Genomic DNA, 25271 nt, shown 5'->3' with positions numbered 1-25271 from the left:
ATCTTTGTAAGGATGAATTATATTTATTTTCAAATATTTAGATGGTTGCTAAAAGTCCATCGTTTTGAAGTTAGCCAGAACCACAATTGTAATCTGAGAGATTAGAAAGATCAGATTTTTTTCCCCTGTGAAATTGTCGTCATTGAGCTATTTATCTTCGAGACTGCCTTCTACCGCATAGCTCCCAGAGACCAGTAAGATCCCACAGAATTGGTCTCCTCCGAGTCCCGTCAGCTAAACAATGCTGGCTGGCGGGCCCATGGGGGAGGGCCTTCTCTGTGGCTGCCCCAGCTCTCTGGAACCAATTACCTCCTGAGATTCGGACCATCCCCACCCTATTGGCCTTCCAAAAAGCGGTGAAGACCTGGCTTTTCTGGCAGGCCTGGGGCCGTTGATCTCACTGTTGCGATCTGCCCATGAATGGTGTGAATGGGTTTTAATTGTTTTTAATGTTTTAATGTTTAATGTTTTTATATATGGTTTTTAAATGCATTGTAAGCTGCCTTGAGTCTTCGGAGAAAGGCAACATACAAGTTGAACAAATAAATAAATAAAATAAATAAATAAATAAATTTATACACCCAGTGAGTCAATTATCTTATTGATAAATTTAAAAAAGAAAAAAGTAACACTGCAGCAACAGTGTTTAAACATATTTAGTGTTCTCTTCTGAATTTATAAACAACTGTGCAAATTAGTAAATATGCATTCAAATTTGGAGGGGAAAAAAGTTGTGTTTCACTTTGTACCATAGCAAGGTTATATCAAATTCTGTTTGTAGGAAAATATTGAACATACAATTTCACCAGGATTTTGCGTAAATGTTGTAAGCAGCTGTATATGTAATATTATTGTGGAAATGTGAGCTTGCACATTTAGCAGAAGCAAACAATTGGTACTGAACCCAGAAATTGCAAAATAAAAAATAGGGAGGCACTGCCATGTGAACCACATACCATTTAAGTAACTACATTCTAATGGTGTCCTAACTTTGGATAAACTTTAATTTAATGATAGCATTTTAAATGTACACCAACTTTATTTTGATTAATATGTTACCATCAAAGATGTCATAGAATAATGGCCTGGCCTGGCCTGAATAAAAATAAAGGCCTAGATTAAGAGAAAGCATTAAAAGGTGCCAATATTCACAGTCCACATGGTACTCTTACTATCCCAGTTTGTAGTAAACAGCGTTATGGTCACATGGCCCATCTAGCATGAGGCTTACCACAAGTCTTCTTTTATTCAGAGACACTAATATCTCAGCATGCAATCTACTTTTTTCACTTCCCCAACTTCTGGATTAGTTTTCTTTTTAACCATCAAATGCAGCGTCTAATTAGACTTGACAGCAGGTGATCTGTAATCAAATATATTGCCATGTTTTAAAAACTAATGAAAGCTGGGAGCAGAGTGACTGCAATTGGAATAGGAAAGTGGGAGTATGGCATTTTCCTTGGTGTTTTATAACAATTTTAGCCTGTTCATTAAAAGTAATTGCAATTTCATCTGCATTGCTTCTATTTGTCAAAGGGTCATTTGAGTTTATGTTGTTTTTGATGGGCAAGATGAGAACCTAAATCATTTAAAGATTACGTCTACTGATTATACTTTAAAAAATGGCATATGAATTTACTGTGGTTTCCCTTTCTCTTCTGAAGAATATTACTACAACTAATACAGTTACTACTAATAATAATATGATTTTGGCATGTACAAGCCAAATATATTGGATTCCAGTCTTACCTTAACGTTGTTTTTTTTTTTAAATTAAAACATGCACACGTTTTCTTTTATTGAATTTGATCACTAGTGATTTGCCTATTAATTAAGGTTTTTCTCTTTTTTTTTTTTTTTAATTTTTATTAATTTAAGAAACCACATAATACATTTATAAATGCAAGTAAAACAATTTACAACAAACATCTTACCTTAACGTTTTAAATTAATCACCAAGGTTTTCTGAACGGCAGGCACATTTATTTTCCCAATATAAGATTTTGCTCTTTAGCATTTAGATTGTTTAATGTTTCAAAAATAATTGCATCTTTGTAGTATGCTAGAAGCAGAAATAAATACTTTTGTCAACTATCTATTACTATATTGAGACAGTCAAAAGGAAGAGTTTTTATTTATTAGAAATCTTGGACCAGGAGAAGGCAAACTGGTGCCTTCTCCAGATTTGTTAAATAGAATGTCGATACAGTATTTCCTTTAATTTAGTAATGCTGATAGAAGCTGATGGGAATTGAAATATAAAGTATCAGCAGGGTACAAGGTTAACTACTTCTGGTCTTTTATATTTCCTGCTTGGCATTGTATCATAACCAAATGTAAAGGGATTTCATAAAGTTGTGAAGTTCTATCTCAGCCTTTAAAAAAAAACTTTAACATTATGTCAGTACTGCCAAGAATTACTAGTATATCAATGGGATTTGCAAGTAATTATAAATGCAAGCATTTTGAAGAAATGACACAAACTTATCACATCTATTTGCATCTTTTCAGTCAATAGTTTTTCAACAAGTTCTTTTTAATTTATATTTTCATAGAAGATGGTTTGAGGTACAGTAGCTTCTATGTAGAGTTTTAGGGTTCTTTGCTATATTTCTAGAAAGTGTGTAAGAGATTTTTAAAATCATTTGCTAAACTTTGAAAAATTGTATGACTGTGTTACAGAAATCCCTATTACTATACCTTAATAATGTATAATTAATAATTTAATCTATAATTTATCTATAATGGCCCTACCAAACAATCCGTCAGAAAGCGAGGGTCTAACAACAGTCCAGGGTTCAGTCAGAGACACATTGGGCATATAGGCAGATCTGGATCTGATCAGTCTTTGGATCACAGGTGAAATACTACTGGTTTGGGGCGGTTCTCCCGAACTGGTAGTAAAAAAATGCTTTGAAAAGTTAAAAAAAATAGTTCCCATGATCACGCAGCACAGCTGATCATCTGAACTTTTTTTTTACTTTTTTAAAACATTTTTTTATTTCCAGTTCAGGCAATAGGTAGTAAAAAATGCTTTAAAAAGAAAAAAAAAGGTTCCAACAATCAACTGTGACAATCAGTTGTGCCACCCGATCCTGGAACTTTTTTTTTACTATTTAAAGCTTTTTTTTTACTACCTATTGCCCGAACCAGTATTTTTGTGTAAAGTGTGATAGTTTGTTTTTGACCTCTCTGTGACTCTGTGAGATTACCTGCTTGTTGCAGGGGCCATTTTGTCCAGCTGCTTTTGCATTGTGTGTGAGTTAGTTGTGTAGCTGTTGTGTTATTTTTGTGTAAAATGTGATAGTTGGTTTTCCCAGTCTCATGATCACCAAGCTACGCCCACCAAGCCACGCCCACAGAACTGGTAGGGAAAATTTTTGAATTTCACCACTGCTTTGGATGATATCATTATCTGAGATGCCATAGGTGATGTTTTGAGTTCTAAGGAAAGAAAAATCTACTAAAAATTATAATGTTTCCAAGATGAGGGGAAGTGTTGTTAAATTTGAATTTGATGAACATTCCTTAATGTTGCCTGAACCAAATGCAATTTGAATGAAATCATTTATCACCAATGAAGGCAAATATATGTATCCCAGGATCATGTTGCAGGATCCAATCTGGGTCGGTCATAGGTACCAGAGGTTTAGTTTTCTGAACTTTTGGATTCGTGCTGGAGCCCAGCCTCGGGGATGGGCTGAGGATGGGCTCCAGCATGAACTGAAAGCTCAGAAGACTAAACTTTTGGTTATAGTACCAATCCAGATTGGATCCTGAAAGCATTTCTTTTTATGTACCATGTTCATTTAGATACTGTACAGCTTCATTTCTTTTTGCTCCCTGAATGTTTCCACATGCTTCTTATTTGTAGTGCATAGGTTATGCAGATTATTTTTCCCCTCGGTGTTACAGAAATAAGATCTAATAGACTATCGGGAGAGAGACAGTATATAATAAGCTCAGCACAAAGTGTTGTTCTGCAGAGTGAAGGCATTAAAACTAAATCAGCACTACTACAGCTACTCTTCTCTCATATAATCCATCACAAATTTACAGTGCATCGTGAAATATTTTCCACAAATGATGACATTAAGAACCCACAGATACAGCCATTTCTTTTTCCATCTATTTACACATAAAGATTTTTAACTCCTACTCTCATGTAGGTTTAATCACATGCAAATATGTTCAAATTTGCAGTTCTTTCAGAAAAGTTCCAAGCGCTGTCACTTTGAGATCTCTTCCACAGAAGACAGATAAACATCAGTTGATTCTGCATTTCTAAACAAAAAGGTAATTCTCGACTTACGGCCACAATTGAGCCCAAAATTCCCACTGCTAAGTCAGACAGTTGTTGAGTGAGTTGTGTCTCATTTTGCAATCTTTTCTTGCCATAGTTGGTCTGGCAATGGTTTGGATCAATGGTGGAATTCAAAATTTTTTACTACTGGTTCTGTAGGTGAGGCTTGGCTTGGTGGGCATGGCATGGGAAGGATACTGCAAAATCTTCATTCCCATCCAATCCGGGGGATGGATACTGCAAAATCTCCATTCCCTCCCTACTCCAGGGGAAGGATACTGCAAAATCTCCATTCCTACCCCACTCCAGGGAAAGGATACTGCAAAATCTCCATTCCCACCCCACTCTAGGGAAAGAATACTGAAAAATCCCCATTCCCTTCCCACCCCTGGGGGAAGGATATTGCAAAATGTCCATTCCCACCCCACTCTGAGGCCAGCTAGAGGTGGTATTTGCCGGTTCTCTGAACTACTCAAAATTTCCGCTACCAGTTCTCCAGACCCTGTCAGAACCTGCTGAATTTCACCCCTGCTTATTATGTAAAAATGATCGACTGATGTTTAGCATATGCACATATTAAATTATATTTCATTGGGATGCTGCAATGGTCTTAAGTGCAAAAAACTGCCATAAATATTTTTTTTCAGTGCTGTTTCAACAGTCGCTAAATGAATTTTTGCAAGTCAAAGAATACTTGTACTTATAAGAAAATAGGTCTAATGGCATTCATTTTAATGTGATTTAAGCAACCCATGTGGAGAATTACTAACATATGAGTATCTGCTCAGATTTTAAAGTCATTGGCTCTTTTTGGTTACCCAGATACTTGTAAATATTAACTATACTTTATAAAAATTGCTTTTTTCTGGTTACTGGTTGAGTGGTTATAAGCATCGTTTTCCCTTTTCAGCTGCTGAGTTATTTTTCTCCTCTTTCACAAGGATCTATTTATATTTCTCACATCAAAAAGTAGGCAAAGGATGCTGCCTTCATCCAGGCAGTCTTGTTTTATGACTAGCAATAATAACCCAGTCGTTCAGCTGTCATAAAGACATTGGAGGTAATGAGACCAAGCTGAGATTTAAATAGATTATAATGGATATTTGGCACATTTCCTGGCTATTTTGTTTTAAAATGCTTTTTCCCCCTGTATTCCTTCCCTGGGAATAGAGCATATTACTTATATAGTAACTGAGAAGAATGTAGTATTCTGGTTGTGCAACAGGGCTGGCTGATTTCTAAGACCAAATGCATGTGGATTGCAGGAATCCATCTAGAAATCATCAACCTCGGAGAAAAAAAGAAAAAAAGAAAGAGTAAGTAGGAGAAATAGCTATTATAGAAGAAAATCAAGGAAGGTGAGCAAAGGAATTAGCAAACCAAACTTGATTAATGATTTTAATTCTAGATATAGAAACATTGGTGAAGGAGGTAATACACAATCTGAAGAAAGGTTGTTCCCTAATTTGCTCATTAGGGAACTGATGAATGAACAAAAATAAAGAGAAGTCACTGACTTGGAAAAAGACAAACATGTTTAAGATCAAGGTCAGATCTTTCTAGAAATAATAATAATAATAATAATAATAATAATAACAACAACAACAACAACAACAACAACAACAACAACCTGATCAGTGGGTGCAGCACAAACTGACTATCTACAATGCCATGACCACATTGCTAAAACCATTCACTGGAAATTGTGCCAGAAGTTTGGATTTGAGTACAGCAAAAACCACTGGGAACATCAGGTTGAGAAAGTTTTAGAGAATGAGAATGAGAATGAGAAACTCAAGATCTTGTGGGACTTTAGGATGACAGGCACTTGGTCCACAACACACCTGACATAACAATAGTTGAAAAGAAAAAAGTATGGTTCATTGACATTGCAATACCTGGTGATGCACGGATTGAAGATAAGCAGCAAGAAAAAATCACAAAGTACCGGGACTTGCAAATTGAAGTTAAGCGACTGTGGAAAAAGAAATCGTGTGTTGTCCCGATTGTAATTGGAGTCCTTGGAGCAATACCCAAAGGGCTACCCTGCTATTTAGAAATTCTAAATTTGCCGGACTTGAACATTTTGACTCTACAAAAAACCACCTTACTCGGAACAGCTTACATCCTCCGACGATACCTTAACAGTTCCTAGGTCCTTGGTTAGGACTCGAGCTGCTGAGCTATTAACCAGCCTCAAAGGCTGTGAATCTCACTAAAGATTAATTAATTAATTAATTAATAATAATAAGGATTGGGAGGGGGAGGGGAGGAGGAGGATATCATCTGTAACACCGTCAAACATCCAGGTTTGGCTATCCCAGGTCCTTGGTAAGGACTCAATAGGTAGAGAAAAATGCCAAACCCAGTCTGAACATCTGGCCGACTGTGCAATGATTAATAACAATAACATTAACAACAACAGTTCAAGTCCTAACCAAGAATCTAAGGATTAAGGGCTAAATGTTAAGGTAACATTTGAGTTAATAGACAGTTCCGAGTAAGGTGGCTTTTTGCAAAATCAAGAAGAAGAAGAAGAAGAAGAAGAAGAAGAAGAAGAAGAAGAAGAAGAAGAAGAAGAAGAAGAAGAAGAAGAAGAAGAAGAAGAAGAAGAAGAAGAAGAAGAAGAAGAAGAAGAAGAAGAAGAAGAAGAAGAAGAAGAAGAAGAAGAAGATTTAATCTTCAATTTGATTCACAGTCTGGGACTGTTAAAACCTTAACAGTTCAAGTCCTAACCAAAGACCTAAGGTTAAGGTAACATCTGAATATATAGGCATTATTATTGTTGTTGTTGTTTATTGCACAGTCAGCCAGATGTTCAGACTAGTTTGGTATTTTTGTCTACCTATCGAGACCTTACCAAGGACCTGGGATAGGCAGATGTGAATGTTTGATCGTGTTACAGATATCATCATCACAGGATGGAAGCTGTTCCCAGTAAAGCTGCCTTTTGCAATTGACTGATGACAAATTTGTCAATGCCAATAGTGTTCAAGTGGTGCTCCAGTTGTTTTGGGATTGCACCCAAGGTACCTATTACTATTGGTACTACCCTTGCTTGCCTTTGCCACAGTTGTTCTATTTCTATTTGTAGGTCTATCTTTTTGTATTTTGTTAAGTGGTATTTCTTGATTAGTTTTTTTTTTTTTTTGTCTTCTTGTTCTTCAGCTTCTTTTCTTTCATCTGTTCTAGCTTGCTTGCATCTGATCTCAACTTGCTGATCTTATCTTCCTGTCTAATCTTCCATTTTTGGATGCACTGGTTTTTTCTCCCTTCTCTGTTGATTTTGCATCCCAAATATTCAGTTATAGCTGCAGCTGTGCTGTACATTATTCAGTTTGTTTCTTGCAGTGAATTGGTGCTTATACTTGATATTGCAGATTTTGCATCTTTTATCATTTGTGCTAGCTATTTCTTTAGAGCAAGCTTCAATGCAGGCAGCCTTATTTTGATGTTTTGTTTTTTTCTAGATACTCAGCTATTCTTTGTTTCAATTCTATTACTTTTTTAGTTAGAGGGCTTTGTTCTTCCTGAGACAGAGGAGAGGGTGGCTGGTTTCCAAATGAAAACAATTATATATTTCTGTTGGATTCCTTTACTGCCAACTCACCCGGTTTGCCATAACATATATTTCCTCCATGCAGTTACTGGAATTAAGTTGTTATTGGAAAAGAAGTAGTAAGTAATAGCTACATTGTTCAAGAAGTAAATAAGCTGACTAATGACTAAATTCAAACTTTCAGAAGAGGGTGATGCTTGCCAGGCATTGAAAGCTGTTTTGATTGTGACTATATTGAAATTTGAAATATTATATTGTTAATGTTCTTATAAATAGGCTATACATTTCAGCAGACAAGATAAACCTAAAAAAAGAAATACATGTACATCCAGATATGATGGGGGGAGGGGGCGGTAATTTCCTCTTTTGAAATCTGTTTTATATAATATCAATGAAACCTGAAAAACATATTTGAACTCTTGGAAAAAGACTGCTGGATTGTCATATTGGAGACATTAGCTTCATATAATTCTTGTGCTCTTGAAGGTGCCTATTGCTCAGTGTTGAGCCTTCTCTTCAAAAGAAATAGCAAAAAAATACCTGTGATTTCCAATATATGATTCTATGAAAGATACTGAAGAAAGTGTAGCTTGAACTAACCAACTTTCTTATTCCTGCTTTGGTTCAGTAACTTCAGAATCATCCTTTTTCCCTGGTGATTTCTACACTCCAGTCCCTTATGGCTACAAGCCAACCAGACAGTTGTCAGCAGATGCTCTGTCATAACTCTCACATGTAGTGATCAAAAAATCCTCTGTTCACAAGCTCTTAGTCCTCAACCAATAATAGTCACTGAACATAATCCAGTGAGACAAAACACCTTACTGCTCAAATAATAAATGATCTTGCTGCTCATCCAGCTGCTGTTGCTTAGGCAGCAGAAGGAATATTCTCTTCTACGTGTTTTTTTTTTTTAAATAAACCTTACCCAGTCAAGTTGAAAAAATATGTTTATGATGATAAGATGGTAAATCTTGGCCATCTGGTGCTAGAAAAATATTGTAATAATATATCTGGAAAGAAGATGATTTGTTTATTGCAAGGAACCTCTAATTATCAGGGTCACATGATGCATGCTAAAAATATGTTTTATTAGGGGAAAATCTGTAATAATGAAATTTGAGGAAATGGTTTAAGAATTCATGCTTTAAAATGCAATAAACTTCTAATTACTAGGTAACAATTTGTTCCCTAACTTATAATTTCTGCAGCAACTGTATTTAGGCCCACTCTGAATTCTCTGTTACATGTTTTGTACTGAGGAATTTTATTTCATTTATTTATTTACTTGAGTCTTACCTTTATTATTTCTTTACAAAAACCCAGGGCACTGATAAAAGAGAATATTTATAGCTCAGGGTTGAAATGAAGGGTCCTTAGTGCCCTCTGAGATTGGTTTTTTTCTTGCAAACATTTCATTATCCAGACTAGGTGACTTCATCAGTGCTAGTAGAATCATTCTAGACTGATGATGTTATCTCCTTTGGGTAATGAAATGTCTGCAAGAAAACAACTAAACTCAGGGAACCCCAAGTACCCCTAACTCAAGATAGTTAACATACCCAGGAGACAGTGACGGCCAAGGTCAAATAACTGGTTTTTATGGCTAAGGATTAAGAATTAGATGGATATTTTGGAAAGCAGCCTATTTATTTGTACATTGACTTAGAGAAAATGGAAATGAAATGGTTAGGTTAGGGTTAGGGTTAGGGTCAGTGGCAAAATCTATTTTTTTTTACTACCGGTTCTGTAGGCGTGGCTTGGTGGGCATGGTGTGGATTGGTGGGCGTGGCTTGGTTGGCATGGTAGGGGAAGGATACTGCAAAATCTCCATTCTCACCCTACTCCAGGGGAAGGATACTGCAAAATTCCCATTCCCTCCCCACTCCTGGGGGAAGGATACTGCAAAATCTCCATTCCCACCTCACTCTGGGGCCAGCCAGAGGTGGTATTTGCCGGTTCTCCGAACTGCTCAAAATTTCCGCTACTGGTTCTCCAGAACGTGTCAGAACCTGCTGGATTTCACCCCTGGTTAGGGTGGAGTGCAACTAATGTGACTGGCAATATTGTAGATGATGTTGTGATTCAGTCCTCCAGTTCAAAAACAACACTTTACCATTTAGTTGCTCTCGTATCATGTTCAATGTGAACTTTATTAAATCAAAGGTGGTCAGGGTAGATCAGATGTGACTTAATGGTTTGAGAGTGAAAAAGTTCTCCGTAGCAGAGGCAAAAGGTGGCAGGGTGACAAAGTTTGTAAGACAACTTCAGCTTGTCAAGTCTAATTTCCCTAAATGGTAGTTCACTTCTGTCAAAATCCTCTCTACAATAGAATATAGTCAATTTACCCATATTGTAAATGGGTTTAGAATTTAGAACAACGTTTAGAGAATATGGAAGCTATAATTTATAACTGTAGAAATGGCAATGATGAAGCAGTTGATCAATTATTGGCCTCTAATTTATCTATATAAAATATTACATTATTGACTAAACATATCCCATAAACCATGAATTGTAGACTGCTAAATGTTCAACAATCCAGCTATTCATGAAGATACAGACTGGCACCAAAAGCAGAAGGTATATGAAATTTGTGATAAATAGTTATAGGTGAGATAAAGTATTCATTTCATTGGTTCATGAGTTGTTCAAGTTTAATATACTGTAATTCATAAACTGGATATGATATGTTTTATGCTGTACTTCCACTCCAATCAAGAGGAGTATTACTGATTCATAATATCCGAGGCTCTGTCAAGTATCCTATTACACTGTCTTCCTGCTGTCATAAATCTTTACCCCATCATTGCTGTAACTTTATTAGACTTTATTCATCACCATACTTGGCTTTTTAAGGTAGTTTTGAAGTTTGAATTCTGAAGAATTTCTGAAGAAATAAATATACTTTGCTATATATTCTGAACCATTATTTTTTTCCTTGACAAATCATCCTTTGCCATCTGAAACTTTTAAAATTAAATTACTATCTTTGGAAAACTACTTTGGTCTGACTCCCACTTTTTTTTAAATGCACATGCTGAAATATAGTTGTCAGTGTGGATGAAAAATCTTTGTTTGGAAAGTCACCGTCAACTTGCAAAGCTTTGAACTTCACAATCACTTCTTGAAGACTTTGAGCGCAATTCTTTATTTCAGGGACTTTATTTTCATGTATACTCTTCTTTAATTTCATTGTGAGAAAAATGGGCTGTTTATTTTGTAACTTTGACAGAAGAGCTGAGGGCACTTGGTCCAACACAAAATAGTTTGAGCTGTGCTGAAACTTACTGAAATCAGATATTGATTTTTCTGTCTTCCTTTCGTTGTGTACCAAAATTGTGATGATGACCTTGTCATGCTGCATTGCCATTGTGGCATAGTATTAGTACAATATACTGGACTTGATTGACAGATGTAGGTCAATCTTCCCTAGCCAATGTCACATGAGCAGTATTGGCTATCAAACCTTGCTGAAATGGGCAAGGAGAGGTTACTGTCAATAATCTGAAAGGCAGGGAATATAATTGACTGTGTAACCTGCAGCCTTTCAGCTGGAAAAGGATTTATCAGGTGAAAGAGGAAGGACCACTTTGTCCACCTCCTGAATTCCTTATGATAGAAGTCAGTGGCTCAAGGTTTAAGCCCTGAAACCTTTGCTTTCATCAAGTCCCAAGGAATCTAGACTGTAATACGATTCAGATGTTTTGGAGTGAGAGCAGGTCTACCTTGCTTCCACTCATCTAGCCTTATGCAAACTAGATACTATGATAAATATTTCTGAGCAATCTAGACATACCGGAAAATGCATCAGACAAGTTTGCCAAAGGGATGATGATGGGGACCTGAGTAGACAGAAAAACAACAGGACAATTATGCCAGACAATTTAGAGAGGATTATAAACACGGCAAGAGACCTGGGACAAATTTAATCAAAGGCTATTCTTCGTAAGTGTGAAACAGGACACTTATTATCCATTGCTTTCTCTTTGTACAAGGAGCAATCACTACTATGATATCAGTAGCTCTGAGGCTTTTGCTTTCCAAATCCTTAGCCTGTTTGATTGAATAAGAATTCTCCAAAGGAAAGTAGTAACAACTGCCATTCTTTACACACTTAAAACAACAGTGAATGTAAGCACACAGGATAGAGCAACAAATAAAAGATCTCTATCTTTTTTTGGAATTTTCCCCATCTCTGATAGCTGTTTTTACTTGTTCCTATCTATTTATGTTTTCAATATCTAGCTTAAGTTGGGTTTGAAGAACATTTCTGAACATACATTGATAAAATTGAATAACATTTCTTGGTTCAGGGTGACAAATCACTAATATAAATTTATTACAGACTTCAAAGTAGTAAGAAATACTACAAACTGGATGCTGTCCAAACTCTCTGGGTAAAACTATTTTCTTCTTAACATTGCAATTTATGCCTTATTTGTAATTATCATTTTTCTCCTTTCCTAGAATAGGAGAAAAAGAAATTGAAGTGATAGAGGAAAACTAACGTAGATCCTAAAACCAGAAACAAAATTAGAGGTAGGTATATAAATTAAAAAGGGGCTCAGTGGCTAAGATGCTGAGCTTGTCGATCTAAGGGTCGGCAGTTAAACAGTTCAAATCCCTAGTGCCCCATAACTGGGTGAGCTCCCATTACTTGTTCCAGCTTCTACCAACCTAGCAGTTCGAAAGCACGTAAAAAAATGCAAGTAGAAAAATAGGGACCACCTTTGGTGAGAAGGTAATAGCGTTCCATGCACCTTTGGCATTTAGTCATGCCGGCCACATGACCACGGAAATGTCTTCAAACAGCGCTGGCTCTTTGGCTTTGAAACGGATATGAGCACTGCCCCCTAAAGTCAGGAATGACTAGCACATATGTGCAAGGGGAACCTTTACTTATATAAATTAAAAAGAGTGGTATAAGGGCAATCATAATTGCTATAAAACTGAGGACAAAGAGGGAGGATTATATGAGAACAAGGAATGCTTCTGTTGCTTATTCTTCTTTTTTATAATAACAAAACATGTTGGATTTCATCCTGGTTTTCAGAAGAAAGCAGAGATAACACACATTATAAATATTGATTTAAGTGAATAATCTGATATTTTAAAAATACTTTAAAATCTTGGTTTGCTTTTAATTCTTTTTGTGTGTGTGGGAATGAACTGCTTTTATATATTAAATGCCTTGAACCTGGTGAGAGTGGAAAAGCAAATAATTATCTCAGATATGGATTACGATATGGAGTATGATACTCTAGCTGTTAATATTATCTGCTTTCCCCCCCCCACTCTCTTTCACACTCTGTGATTATGTTTTACTCATGCTCATCATCTGACTGATTATCATATATGGTGTGGAATAAAGAAGAAATGTCCTAATCTTATTCAATTGTCTTTTTTGCAACCCCAAGCTCTTAGAGTTTACTTCAACTTTGGCATGGTGAGACAAGTAGTGGGTTTCAATTTCGGTTGCTACCGGTTAGCTTGCGGGCACGGGCATGCTCATGCACGCACGCAATGCTTCTGCGCATGCACAGAGATGTCCAGGCAGGTGGGTGGAGCTTCCCACTGCTGCCACTACTGGTTTGCCCGAACCGGGGCAAACTGGTAGAAACCCACCACTGGGTGAGGCATATAAATAGCTGGGCTCCAGATTCTTTCATTTAGTTTGTATAGAGGACAAGGGGAGTTTGACTGATGAAAATACCATCATTGAGTCACAATGTGTGTGAATGTGTATCTCATGCACATAGGAAAGGAGCAGAGCTTGCAGCGCACGCCATGTTACTGCTTTTTACAATGACAGCAGAAATGTCCTATAGTTGCCACTGTAGTTTTAAGTAGCCACTTGCTTGGCTCTATCGGTCAGGAAACAGAACTGTCTGTGAGTGAAAATGCATTGGATCCCTGTTAAGTGGGAATAAAATGATTAAATCAACCCACGTATATGCTGAATGCTGTCTTCAGTTAGCATGCTGTACCAAGCTAACCAATTTAAAATGCATCATTGCCAATTTCTTTTCATGTTTTGGCATATTCTTCTGAGTGATTGCTTTAAATGATGACTGGAAATGGGTCAGCCTTTTTCTCATGTGAGTGATTCCTCCCGTTTCCATTCCTGACACTAAATTTCCTGTTTTTTTCCCCTGAGCTCTTGCACTTGCTGCAATATATTCAATATGACATATCTCATTCATTGAAGAAAGCTGCTGTACTATGAAGTTAATGACTGTACAGGCAGCCAGGAACTCAAGTCACTTTTCTTCCTTTTGTCTTATAATAATGAGGGTGACAGGTATAAAATGCATAATAAAATGCTTCTGCAAGTTACTATCAGTACATGCTTCCGCAGAATCTTTTTTTTTTTTAAATGTAATGTAATTTTTAAGCTGCAAACAAACAGAAACCAGTTTCCGCTAAGAATTGTAATTCAGGATTTTGTTCTTCCTGTTTTGTTTTTTAGATTAAAAAAAAAAGTTTAGATCTTCCATAGATGAATTTGTCAGTATCAGTTTCTTCTGTTCTGATTTTTCTATCTTCAGTTATTCCACCTTTTAAAGTCCATGTATTTTTCCAAGTAGGTTGTATGCATATTTGCCTATTTTGTGCATACTTTGCATGCAAATTTCTCCCATAAAATTGTCTGAACATTTTGGAATAATTTCCATTTGCATTCCTGTGTGGAATTGTTGCTAGTATAGCCTATCTAAATGGCTATATTATTCAGAGATTTGCAACACAGAATTTGGAGAACTACAATAAGAAGTACTTTACATATTGATTTGATAAGTAAGAATTTCATAAACTCTTACAAACAATTAGGTATGGATATCAAATGTTGGGAAATATAAGCCAGTAATTTCAGTATAGTATTAAAGTATATTGCAACAAAATGTTCCATGTTGAATTTGGATAGATTAGGAAACACTATATTTATCTACTCAGCTCGATCAAGCCAGAGTTCAATCTAGTCTAATGTATATTTGGACCCCATAAGAGAAATGTTATTTTGATATCATTTAAATTCTTCAGATATTTCATAGAAGGATGAATCTATGAGTTCACTTCATAGTTTATTTTGGGAAAAATAGAGGAAAAATACTATGGAATATTCATGAATATTGTACCTTTTGTTTTCTTTTTTAATGTTAAAATTAGACATTATCGGTGGGATTTTGTACATCAAAAAATTGTAATGAGATTGAATAAGGCAGGGGCTTCCGGTTTGGCTTCCGTCGCCACCAGATGGTCCTTTGAGACTGCCAGCCCCGCTGCCCGTAAAGAGCCGCCTTTACAGCTGAAAGGCGGCTCGAAAAACTCCATTTCCTTAAGGAAATGTGAGACAGAGCCGGCGAGGGCAGGTAGAGCCCTCTGCGAAGTCCCCAGAGTTCTTTTTTACCTCTGGGGAGGAAGCAGGTTGAGGCTCCCTATTTTCGCTCGCCGCTGCTCCGGGCTTCGGGAGAACTCTGCGTTTTGCAGAGCCAGGCGATGGGACCAGACCAACTAATGAAACTAACAGATCATCTGAACAAGTAGGATAAAATCCGGATCTGGGATCTTAAATTGCAAGTATTTCTAAGAACCCTAACACTGATTTTAAAAGTAAAGAAGAGTGAAAGGGGGAAAAAAGAAAGTTTAAAATGGCGACTGGCTGAGGCTTGAGAAGAAAGCTGAAAGCGAAAGTCCTTCCGTTTGAATAGTTTAATAGGTTACAAAGTAACTGAAACAACAACGCTGGCTAGAAGTGAAGATAAAAATTCTTATTTCATGCTTTTTTCTTCTTAGAGACTTGATATTAATATTGTTTGGAGAGAAGTCTTTCTCCATAAAGGGGAGAAAAAAAAATCTGTTTGTGAGGCAGGATGGCGTTAAAACTGACAAAACCAGACAACTAAGCTGTGGGGGGGGGTCCCCCATTTATAAACCACATGAACAAGTTGTGAGCTTGCAGATGCAGAAGAATGGCTTTACAGACCTAAAGGAATTTGTACTGGAGGAGATGGCAAGACATGATAAGATTGTGAATCAGAACCTTGAAAATTTTAGACAGGAAATTAAAGAGTTGGTTCAACAAAAGTATGATACCCTGAAGCAACATTTGAAAAGTTTTATAGACGCAATTGTAAGGATGGATAAAGAGATTAATCTAGAAATAGAGTCTAAAATGAAGGAAGTTGATGATAAGATTGATAATCTGGATAATAAAATACAAAGAATTGAAAATGATTTGATAAATATTCAAGATAATAGCTCAGAAGTAAAATCCAAAATAAAGGAAGCTGATTACAGGACCTATAATCCAGATAATATAAAACAAAGGATTGAAAAAGAAGTTACAATGATGCAATACAGGTCCATGGAATTTGCGGTCAGAATAAGGGGACTACAGGAAAATAACAGAGATGATTTGAGAAAGATGTCTGCTCAAGTTCTGGCTGGGATTTTAAAGGTTAGCCCTGAAGAGGTATCCTGCAAGATTGATAAGGCCTACAGAGCTAATTCTTGGATGGCAAAGCAAAGGCAGCTGCCTAGAGATGTGGTGATCTACTTTACTGATAAAGAAATAAGAAATGATATTGTGCAAAAGTCTTTTAACTCCACTCTTGAAATGCATGGAAGGAAGATTTGGATATTTAAAGAGCTGCCGCCCAAGATGTTAAAAGATAGAAAGGATTTTGGATTTTTGGTGACTGAGTTAAAGAAACAAAACATCCCATTTAAGTGGGATGCTCCAGTTGGTATAATATTGAGATATCAAGGAGAAAGATATCAACTAAATACTGTTGAAAAAGCGGAAGAATTTTACTACAAGGTTCTTAAAATGGATTCAACATCTCCATGTATAATACACGAGGGGAATAAAGAAAAGCAAAATCAACAAGAGATTGAAATTCAGGCTAAGCGGATGGAGGTGGAGGTAATGGAAAAACAACAAGTTACAGAGGCCTTTTTGGACGAGCCGCTTTTGGATTCTCCTTCAGAGGTTATAGTTGGATTACCTATAAATACAAGAGAGGCGGTTTTGGATTCTAATGTGATGATTTATCAAGTTACAGACCAGCATGGAAATCAATCAGCTGATATACAAGTCCTAGAAAGCCAACCAGGATGGAGATCTAAGCCACAAAAAGTTAAGAAAAGAAGAAGCAGGTTCTACAAAACTAAAAAATCTTAGACTAAACAACAGTCTAATGCCAGTTACTTAAGAGACGATTAAATACATTAAATATAGTTGAGGCAAAGTATTGGTTGATACTATTTTGAGGAGAGTGACAGATCTCTACAGTGCTGTGCTTTTGGGATGTGGAAGATGGCCTTTAATTGAGTGGATTGGATCTTTCTATTTTGGACTCTTTGACAAATGGATTACGTTTATGCTGAGCTACAAGGCAAGAGAACTATGGGATTGGGGCATGCAGAAGATCTGGTGGTTACCCTAACACGGTGGTTGGAATTAATAATCTAGATGAAAGACATTACAGAAGACACTATATGGAATATAAATATAAAGTCACTTGGGTGGTTTTTTATATACGAAAATATTTATTATTGATGGGGGCAGATGGTAATTGAAGATACTGAACATACTGTTGGAACTAGAATGTGATGTTACCCTAACATGGGTGATCGAATTAACAATCAAGTTGAAAGACATTATAGAAGATATCATATGGAATACAAGTTTAAAGTCATTTGAGGATTTTATTTACATATGGAAATATTTTTTTAGTGGTGTGGGCAGAAGAACCAAAATATTGAAAATATTATGTATGGTAGACCTGTAGGAAAATGGGTGGAGTTGGGTTAGTTTACTGATTGTTTAGTTTAGGAAAAGGGATGTTATGTTATATTAATATACGTAAAAGACTTGAATTAAGAGATATATGTATGGGGGAGGAGGAAATGGGTAGATTATGAGTTGAAATTGCCAAATTAGGATTTATTATATAATTTTACAGCTGAATATCGTTCTGAAATGTATAGTATAGGGGGGATATAATAATATTGTTAGAAAGAAAGGGTCAGTATGTGGGTGGAGTAAAAGGATGGTAAAGTATTATATAATCTGTTATTAATTTGGGTTTTATTTTGGAGAAGCCACAGGGGGAGGGGAGGGGGAGGGGGTTAGGGAGGAGGGGGGAAGAAAAGGGGGAAAAATTTGTATTTGAAAAACTTTTTCAATTAAAAAAAAAGAGATTGAATAAGGCAGATACCATTGCTACCAGAATTAGTGGAATGTACCCAAAGTAAAAACAAATGTACACAACAGTTTAACATTTATATAAGCCATTTCATAGATACATTACAGTATTTTCAACTGCCTTTCCCGATCAGTTTAGGGTATTCAAAACATGAGTAATTTATGTATTCATTTTAAACATTTTAATATTTAATTAAAACTTTGGGTGGCTCCCAATCAAAGATTTAAAAACTTACAAAATATTTTTTTAAAACTGTAAAACACAATCAGTTAAAATGTAAAACATTAAAAACAACAGAAACTTGGTGTCAGTCCCAGGTTTCATCATCTTCGTCAGTCATCATCTAACTAAAGACCCAAGTCTTTAAGACCATATGGAAATCTATAAGGAGGGAGGCCGACCAAATTTCAAGGAGCAAAATGTTCCATAGGGTGAGAACTGCCATAGAAAAAACACTCTTCCTAGCTCCCATTACATTGCAATATTTGGCAGCCCACCCCATCTGACTTGATAGGAGGGTAGATCTTTTGGGGGAAACGTCGTCCTGCAGTTAGTCTGGCCCTATGCTATGCTATTGGGCGCTCACTGAATGTTTTTTAAGAGGAGATTGGATGGTCACTTGTCTGAAGTAGTGTAGGTTCTCCTGCTTGAACAGGTGGCTAGAGTAGAAAATCTCCAAGGTCCCTTCCAGCTTATTCCTATTCTATTCTATTCTATTCTATTCTATTCTATTCTATTCTATTCTATTCTATTCTATTCTATTCTACTCTACTCTACTCTACTCTACTCTACTCTACTCTACTCTACTCTACTCTACTCTATATAAGGCTTTAAAAGTGATGACCAGTATCTTGAATTTTACCTGGAAAGAAAGTAGAAGCCAGTAGAGCTCTGCATGGGTAAACCTCCCCCCCCCACATAATTTTGCACCCTTCTGCATTATGGACCAATTGAAGTTTTCAGGTGGTCTTCAAGGGTAGCCCTATGTAGCATGCATTGCAGTAATCCAGATGGGAGGTGATCAAGGCATGAGTCACTCCATAAATTATATTCCTTTTCCTTGAAATTGAGTTGACAACATTAAAAAACTTAAGTTGTTGTACTTTGATCATCAATGTTTGGAAATCAGACTGTGATGGTGATGCAAAGAGTAACCAGTCTTAGTTGTAAAAGTCCATGGGTTCTGCTGAGGATCACACAGTTCAAATGATAGCATAGGACAATTGGTTAAGTTTCAAAAGGTGAAAACAGAAAATGACAAAATAATGCATCCTAATGAATTAGAGTATGAAATGGTGAAGGAGGATGGATACAAAACATTAGCTTAAGCCATGATATGTCAGCACGGTCGTCCTGTGACAGTATAATATTTCAGTATGTTTCATTTCTCTCTATTTCTATTTTTGTAATAATCTGCTTCTGTTAGTTGTCATGTAAATTCCAAGATAAAATAATGCTTGGCTCTGTTATGAATAGTTCATTGAAGAAAAGCACAAGTAGGAGATAAAATACAATAAATTGATTCTTTAATTCTGCCTGCCTTAGCTTTCAGTCTTGGGAATTAGAATGATGTCTCCTTTTGAATTCTTTCTTAATAGCATTTTTTTTAAAAAAATGTATCCATTTCTAATTAGATGCACCAATAGAACTGCCAACCAGCAATTTTGTGCCCAGCTAAGTTACGTGCATGTGAAAGAAAAGTACCTATAGGCTCTTCTAATGCTTTCTTGTTTATTTACTTTTTCAAAAAAAATAAATAAATTCAGAAATTAAAAGGACTAAGAGGATAATCCCAGTCAAAGAGTCCATTTTCACTTTTATTTTTAATAAGAGTAATTTAAAATCCTATTTAATTCCTGGCATTCCAATGTTCAAATAACGTCTTTGAAATATTCATCTATTTGCTGAACATGGTATCTATTCTCTGACAATCTTTAAGCATTAATCAAAGATCTAGTTACTCTTCACATATAGTATTTAGTGTGTTCATGGAAAATATCTGAATAGTATATCGAACATCCTCGCCCAACAACTGGAATGCATGTATGTATGTAGGCAGGCAGGCATGTATGCATGTGTTTCTATAATTTTACTAAATATTACAATATTAACATTGAAAAGAGCCTTGATAGTACAGTGGTTTACGCACCCTGTTATTAACACAGCTGCCTGCAATTTACTGCTGGTTCGAATCTCTCCAAGGCTCAAGGTTGACTCAGCCTTCCATCCTTTCTAAGGTAGTGAAATGAGGACCCAGTTTGTGGGGACAATAAGCTGACTTTGTATAAATATACAAAAGTATGAAGGCTATTGCTTAACGGATTGTAAGCCGCCCTGAGTCTCCGGAGAAGGGCGGCATATAAATCAAATTAAAAAAAAAAAAGAAAAAAGAAAGAAAAAAGAAAACTAATAAAATCTAAAAGAATAACAAATTGAAAATGCAGAAAAGAAAGAAAAAGAGGAAGAGAAAATAAAGAAAAATAAGACTATAGCAACAAAAAAGAAAACAAAAGTAAACAAGTGACTTTCCCTTTCATCATAAGTGTAAATAATTTTAGTAAAATAGATTTTTTTCTTATCTGCCTTCCAAACTAACTGAAGGGCATTCAATTGAGCTAGTGTTAAGGCCCTTCTCAGCTTGGATAATGTAATGTAGTTTAAGTTATCTTGCTGGCCTGAATATTGGCTGCTTTGAGCAGGAAAGAGCTGTCTTGTTTCCTTTGCACATCCAGGATGTGATATGAACAAACCAATTTTCTTGGCTTGTTGTATCTCAAAGGAAGGACAGCCTCTTGTGAAAAGGCTGGTACAATTTATCAAGGTACCGTATTTATCAAGGAGATATTGCTTCCACCGAGCATTTAAAGTATTTGCTAATGTCAAAAAGGGGTGGGGGTGTCATCCTGGTGCAATCATAGCTTTTCAAATCTAAAGCTTTGTTTGATTTTATGCTGTGTGAAAAGAGACAAATTTTAACTGTCTGCTGTTCCACTGTCCAAAAGTAAATAATCAGCATGAAAGAACATTTCAGTTCTTGGCTCTTCTTTTCCAAGCTAGTGCCCTCTGAACACCTTGGGTCTGGGCCTGAATTTCTAACCACAAAGCTCAATGGCACGAAGGTTGGGAGTTTTAAATCTTGAAGTCCAACATATTCTGAGACTGCCAAGATTTGAAAAGATGCTCTTGTAGATTTTCCCAAATCATTGGAAGAACAGGTCTTGTGGCCACATATCCTCTGTTTTCAGACCCAGGCAGTGGAGTTTAAGATTTGTGGGTATTGTGCTGTGGGTTTTTTTGCCATATTTCATGCATCTCCTTCCACTTATACTGTCATTTTAATGTTGACTATAATGACTTCATTAACTGAAAATAATTGTTATAAAGAAATGTACCAGCACTGGTGACTTACTTAAGTAAAATATTATTTGCATGTTTATTAAAGTTCTTTTTTTTAATAAATGAAAGTTTAATTTCACAGTCATTCTTCAAAATACAATTGTGTGTCTTCCGAATAAGTGGTACTAAAAATAATTGGGTACAAACAATGTAGTTTTTTTTAATGTTTACAAATTGTGTATATTTCAGTTATTGGTGCCATATCATATTGCAGCATAAATTTTGCAAAGAGAAACGGGTCATTTAAAAAGCTTCAAATGGAGAAACAGGGAGGTGAAATGAAGGTGGATTTCTATTGATCAGTAGAATCATGTTGATTTTTTATTTATTCTGAAATGCTCAAGTAAGCATTGTAATTCTTTATATTAAGTGAATGTGTACTGAAAGAATTAAAGCATCTGGGCATTTAAAATGATCAGACCATTCCTATATTTCATCAGGCCGAAGGGGATGCTTGCCACCCACTGAACAGACAACTGTAGAACACCCAAATTGGGTAGTGTTTATTTGGTATTCCATGCTTTATCCAAAGTGAATGCATACCCTGCCTCTATATTCCTTAAACCCATAGATACCCAGCTAGTCCAAGAATGGGGCCTGAATTTAAAATTACAGTAGAAAACATGAAATTAAATGCCATGATCCTTTTTTTAATGCTCAGGGTTGAGGCCTCTATTAAGTTCCAAGTGGAGAAATGTGCTCTATGTATTTGTATATATTTTGTAAAGTATTTTGGGTCCACCTTTTCTTGTTCCTGAGCAACTGCTCTTCAGAGGCACACTGAAACCAAGACTAGAGGTAATATATAGGCCATCGGGCTTAATAGCAAGTGATAGTGTTTCCCTCTCCCCATCAAAGCAGCAATAAAGATAAATATCTTAGTTTTTTTTCATTTCTTTTTAAGATTTTTTCCCCAGAATTTTTGGCTAAGAGAAAGAAGGAAAATCCATTTCTAATAGAAGTCCTGAGTTTTGCAAAGGAAATAGCACCATCTGCTGATAGCAATAACACTGTTGAAATAAAGTTCTAGACCTCTTTGTTTTAATGTAGAGCTTGCAAGCTGGAGAGGAAGGTACTATTTAAGAAAAGGAATGTGGGTTTTCATGCATTTTGTACCTATTTTCATATCTTGAGGAAAAGCAAAGAGTAATACCGTTGAATGTGTTTAGATTTAATGTTCTGCAGCTCAATACTTTCTGGACTTTTTTTTATCATATGTGAAATGGAGAACAAATAATCAGTGGAACGAGCTGCCTTCAGAAGTTGTGGGTGCACCATCACTGAAGGTTTTTAAGAGGAGATTGGACAACCATTTGTCTGAAATGTTATAGGGTTTCCTGCTTGAGCAGGTGGTTGGATTAGAAGGCTTCCAAGATCCTTCCAACTGTGTCATTCAGTTAAGCCATGAAAAATTTCTGAATGGATTTTTTTTAAAAAATTTAAATTTATCTACCAATGACATAAACTGAGCAGGAAGAAGAGGAGGAAGAGGAGGAGGAGGAGATATATACTGAGGGTTCCATGTCTGGAAAATTAAAATGTAGGCATTTGGATTTTTATAAAATAAATGCATGAAAAATTGAAAGCCATGTATCTTGGCACACAAACAAGAAAATGGGTTTTAAATAGTTGTATAAAATTTGCCAGATTTTTTTTTTCCCCATTCCAAACTGATCCAAGTACAAATGAACAGGACCATGGATAGCTTGCTGTGAGAATGCATTCAACAGTCAGGCACAATACCAGATTTGCAGACAAATCAAGCAGAGTTGTCTTTCATTCCAGTACTGTTCTGCAAAATACTAGATGTTCCTAATGTATAGGAACACCTAGTATAATTGGGTATAATTGAATAGAATGGATGTTCCTCGTTTCTGGAAGGCAATACAACAAAATCGATGCCTATGATTTCAGTTTAGAAATAGCTTTTTGTATTTGTAGTTGCTTCAGAACATAAATGAAAAATAACCAGAAAGAGCTTAGAATCCTTACATCCAGACATATAAATACAGTATCCACTCGCCATACAAAACATAGATGGCTTATTTATGTAGCTACTAAAACTACTGTTAAGTTACAGTGAAGAACCATATACCTATATTCCATAAGGAAGTTACTGGATTAAATCAGGGGTATATGACACGGGCAAAGACATGGTAAAGAAATAACAGACAGTATGGTTAGAAACCTACACAGTCAAAACCCTAGTGATTTATAGATCAGCAAAGGTTTTGGACTGGTGCAGTTAAGTAATAGCAGCAATAGAAATACTTCCATTCAGTCCGAATGAAGAAAAACAGGAGTAACTATTTCTATAAGAGAAGTGTGCCCTCATTTCTGGTAATAAAAACAAAAAGACATCCATCCTATCTAAGTGCATGAGGTCTCCCCTCCTATCTTTCACTTGTCTCCTGTTGCTAGATCTTAAAGTTCAAACAAAATGCAATGTGTTTCAGTTGGATACCTGAAACCTTTTCAGCTTTATATTGGACAGCAAATTATATATCCCATTCTAAGTACTATTTTATAAAATATATGCCTTTTTCTAACCAAATGCTAATGTTTTATTAGTTAGGTACTATTAAATCAGGCCTAGTTCTTAGTAACTTCTTAAACAAATGTCCATAATGTCAAACTTTTCTTACTAAGAGCTGAATGCAGGCTTATTTACCTTCTGGTATCTTTCATTAACTGAGATTTTTATTTTTTTATTTTTTTACATTAATGAGCATTTTAAGTTTTGTTTTCTTTTATCTAACAAAGTGGCATTAGTATTTTGACTTGCATTTTTTTATTTTAGCTGTTATTACTTCCAGTTCTGTCCAGGGTTGGTATTCACTTACCTTCGCTACCAGTTCGGAAATGTGAGCGCACACAGGACCTTCCACGCATATGCAGAGCATCAAAAATGGGGCATGATGATGTCCAAGCAGGTGGGAAGAGCCTCCCGCAGCCACCGCTATCAGTTTGCCCGAACCAGCTGAATACCACCACTAGTTCTGTCATGCTTATTATAGTACATTCACTGAACAATTTAAACAAATATGAGAACAATATGCATTCTTGTGTTATTCCCGTCCCTATTCTGAACAAATCTTATCCTCTTTATTCTCAAAAGAATACTCAGATTAGGGTTAAGGTTAGCTTTATAAATTCCACATCCTTGTATGATCTACACAATTAAATAGTTCACTGCAGCCAAGAAAACAAAAGAAATACCCTTTATAAATTATTGTTCATCTTATGTTAGCTTTTTTATTATTATTTAGCTTTTTGACTGCATTTTCTATCCATGCTTTCTGAAATCTGCCTGTTCATTTGGCATTTCTATTATCATGTTTGGCACTTTCCTTCTCTCCTTTCTGACAAGCTGACCCACAGTTACTATTTTTGTAGTATCTGAAATTAAACTTCATGTATATGAGGAATGATTTTCTTGTATCTCTCTTCTGTCAGTATATAGACCAATCCTTTCCAGTTGTTTGGTCACAGGATCTTGTTCCAATCAACAAAGACCGTAAGAGGGTGAATTCGTCTTGATCTCTCAGTATTATCAACTATATTAACTTTTTAAAAAATATTCGGCAATAATTTGGTAGTATAAGGCACTTCTTTATTGTCATTATTTCTGCCTCTCAATTGATGTTGCTTGAAGACAGATGCCTCTCAAAAAGTGTTTTGAGTGTTATAATAGTGATTTAATACAATGTTCCTTGGAGTCAATTTTGTGTATAAAATGGTTCAATGTTCACATAAAACTGCTGTAGGAAATCATCAGGAAACATGAAGGTGAATGTTATTC

At 35.9% G+C, this 25271-nt stretch overlaps 1 protein-coding gene across 6 annotated transcripts in view; it reads left to right on the top strand.

Annotated features, from left to right (window-relative positions):
- Window positions 1–25271, top strand: part of CDH12 (cadherin 12) — a 769924-nt gene that overhangs the window by 675704 nt on the left and 68949 nt on the right. The window contains exon 1 of one of the 6 annotated variants that reach the window (XM_034411930.3): window positions 12333–12404. The exons of the other annotated variants lie outside the window; for them this stretch is intronic. The gene's annotated coding sequence lies outside the window, so the exon portion shown is untranslated. Of the gene's footprint in view, window positions 1–12332; window positions 12405–25271 lie in introns of those variants that run through there. 6 annotated transcript variants of the gene reach the window in all.

Source organism: Pantherophis guttatus, chromosome 3 (genome assembly GCF_059756535.1).
Source record: "Pantherophis guttatus breed Tessera chromosome 3, ASM5975653v1, whole genome shotgun sequence".
NCBI lineage: Eukaryota > Metazoa > Chordata > Lepidosauria > Squamata > Colubridae > Pantherophis > Pantherophis guttatus.
This window is presented reverse-complemented; position numbering and strand designations above follow the sequence as displayed.